Genomic DNA, 3,270 nt, shown 5'->3' with positions numbered 1-3,270 from the left:
CCGAGCGCGGAGCGCCCGGCTTTGGGTGGGAAGCCGGCGGTGTCCCGGCTGCGGTCCTCGGGGCTGGATGTCGTTTGAATTCTCCGAGACGATGGCACCGGCTCTAAGGAGCTCTCCGTCGGTCCGCGCTCGTCCTCCTAGCGGGTCGGAGCCTGTCGGAGCAAAATGGAATCTCTCTCTCGCCCGCAGCGTGAACGCTGTACTTTGCTGGCCCTCGAGGCAGGGCCGTGGAACGGTCTCCGGGAGCGGGGGGTGCCGCCGTGTCCGCAGGGTAGGAAGGAGGGTGCGGCTGCCCAGCGACCCCTTTACAGGAACTTCACCTCCTAAAGGCCTTTTCCGCTCTCTGATGCCCTGGGACAGGCAGGCTTTTTATCGCATTCTTTCACCTTTCCCACAAGTGTTGTTGGGTGGGCTCGTTACGAGGGTGGCGTCTCCCAGAGTTCTCTGCGCGCTTCAGTCTCCTCTGAAATTCTCGGGGCGGAGGAAGGTGTGTTTCTCCGCTTCGGGTCGCCCAGGGCGCTTTTTGCTCTATAGCACCAGGCCCCTCTCTGCTCAAGGCTTTGGGTGCTCCCAGCAAATGGCTGTTTCTTCTGCCTTTCCATGAGCCCGCGTGGAAAGTCACACAGTTACCATAGCTTGCAGCAACGATTGCTTTGGCCACCCCACACCCTCCACGTCCGTTTTTATGTTCTCCTAACTTGGCAGTATGTGGTTTCTGATCGTGAGTTAGCCAGGATGGAATCTGGAGCTTTCAGCTGTTGCTTTAACCAGGAAGGTTATGGTTCCCCCATGGGTTCCATATTTCCTCTTGACAGTGTATGCATGCCACCTGTTTCCATTAAAAATGACTGTGGGTCTTCCTGGCTGGTTTGGCTCAGTGGATAGAGCCTCTGCCTGCGGACTGAAGGATCCAGGGTTTGATTCTGGTCAAGGGCATGTACCTCGGTTGCAGGCTCATTCCCAGGCCCTGGTTGGGGCGTGTGCAGGAGGCAACCAGTCGATATCTCTCTCTCTCACACATGGATGTTTCTCTCCTCCCTTCCACTCTCTAAAAAAAGTTTTTTTATTGGCTTCAGAGAGAAAGGGAGAGGGAGAGGTAGAAACATCAATGATGAGAGAATCATTCATCAGCTGCCTCCTGCATGCCCCTACTGGGAATGGAGCCCACAACCTGGGCATGTGCCCTGACCCTGAGTCCAATCGTGACCTCATAGGTCTACACTCAACCAGCTGGGCCAACCATTCATTCATTCTTGCCTATGGGGATTTTCTTTAGATACTATCTCTCAGTGACTGGACTTAAAATCCATTAGCAGGTGGGGCTCTTAGAGGTAGAATACATATTTTCCAACCTCTTCACTTTTTTTTTTTTTGTCTAAAGTTTTACATATCCGCCCCCCCCTCCCCCCCAGCCATTCCTATCGGGGCAAGCTCCCACTGCCCCAGTGTCTGTGTCCATTGGTTATGCTAATACGCATGCATACAAGTCCTTTGGTTGCTCTCTAACCCCCCACTCTCCTGCCATTTGTCTCTGGATCTATTCCTGTTCATCAACTCTTCAATTTTTAGATGAGAAACCAAGGCCTCCAGAGGTTAAATGACTTTGCCCAAGGTTACATAGCAAGTCTTCTTAAAACAGTCTCATCAGATTTTTAAAAAACAGTGTCATGCAAATTGCCCTTTAAAATATGATGGAATGGAAAGGGCCCTGAGCTTGAAGTTAGGAGGCCTGGATTGTAATCCTTGCTCTGTCAGTTATTAGCTACACATCCTTGATCAAGTAATTGTTCTGAGCCTGTTTATTCTCATTTGCAAAATGGAGAAAATGTGTCTACCTCACACATGGTGCTAATCCAGCTTCAGTGCGTTAGCATGTGAAAGTGCCTGCGGTGTAATAGGCAGACAGTGAATTTTTGAGTTAGCTGATTTGTTTTTATAAAATTTCTGTTTATTATTACAGAAGTTACAGAGTCATAAAAATACAGGTAAGCCGCCCTAACCGGTTTGGCTCAGTGGATAGAGCGTTGTCCTGCGGACTGAAGGGTCCCAGGTTCGATTCCAGTCAAGGGCATGTACCTTGGTTGCAGGCACATCCCTAGTAGGGGGTGTGCAGGAGGCAGCTGATCGATGTTTCTCTCTCATCAGTGTTTCTAACTCTCTATTCCTCTCCCTTCCTCTCTGCAAAAATCAATAAAATATATTAAAAAAAAATACAGGTAAGCCAAAAAGGCAGAAACTCACCCTAGTCCCACCTCTCAGAGGCTCATTCAGAGGTAATTATTGATATTCAGTCTTTATCTTATCATCCTTTTTATATGCTATAGAAATGTTTATTTTACCAAAAGAAGCTTATCCTAGTAACAACTTTGTGTTGTGTTTTTAAGATTTAATAATAGGTGATAGGCATGATTTAACAACCACATTTTAAATAGTGTTCTGTATTTAACAGCTCCAGCACATGTGAGGTAGGTCAGTGGATATCCCAGTATAGGAGCAGAGAAGTTGCTCTTTTAATACTTACTGACCTGGAAGAGGAGGAGAGGAAGGGCACATGCCTAACATTTATTGTATGTCTACAGTATGATTTAAAATAAATAAAGATTTGGGCTCTGCTGCTAAATGGAGTGTGAATCCTGAATCCCATGCCCCTACCTGTGAATGCTACTGCAGCTTCTTTAACTTACTTTGACTGTGAGGCTAGACCTAATAAGAAAGTGCTTTGGAAAGGGAAAGAGAAGAGTTGTCACCTGGAGGCCAGGATAAATTTGGAAGAAGTAGGAGCGTTAGGCTCCTCTATGCTCAAAGCTTTGGATACTCTCAACAAATTGCTATTTCTTCTGCCCCCCCTTTTTTTTTAACAGCTTTATTGAAATATAATTCACATAGCATATAATTCAGTGGTTTCTTGATATAGTAAATTATTTTATAATTGACATATACAACAAAATTTGCCATTTTAACCAATTTTTATATTTACATTTTTATGTGATAAAATCACATAATATAAACTTTATCACCCTTGTTTTATAAAATTTTATATTTATTTAAATTTATTTTTTATTTCAGATAGGAAAGGAGAGAGGGAGAGAGAGATAGAAACATGAATGATGAGAATCATTGATGGCTGCCTCCTGCATGCTCCCTACTGGGGATCGAGCCCACAACCTGGACATGTGCCCTGACCAGAAATCGAACCGTGACCTCCTGGTTCCTGGTGGATGCTCAACCACTGAGCCACACTGGCCAGGCTGTCTTTATTTTTGAAAGTAT

General features: G+C 45.8%; 1 long non-coding RNA gene across 1 annotated transcript; it reads left to right on the top strand.

Moving 5' to 3' along the window:
• Window positions 1-1,651: 1,651 nt before the first annotated feature.
• Window positions 1,652-2,864, top strand: LOC106726860. Its single transcript, XR_001362985.1, has 3 exons — window positions 1,652-1,985; window positions 2,217-2,273; window positions 2,450-2,864. It is a non-coding gene; the product is annotated as an uncharacterized LOC106726860 (long non-coding RNA).
• The last annotated feature ends 406 nt before the right edge of the window (window positions 2,865-3,270 follow it).

The sequence above is a fragment of the Myotis brandtii genome, unplaced genomic scaffold (assembly GCF_000412655.1).
Source record: "Myotis brandtii unplaced genomic scaffold, ASM41265v1 scaffold324, whole genome shotgun sequence".
NCBI classification, from domain to species: Eukaryota; Metazoa; Chordata; class Mammalia; order Chiroptera; family Vespertilionidae; genus Myotis; species Myotis brandtii.
This window is presented reverse-complemented; position numbering and strand designations above follow the sequence as displayed.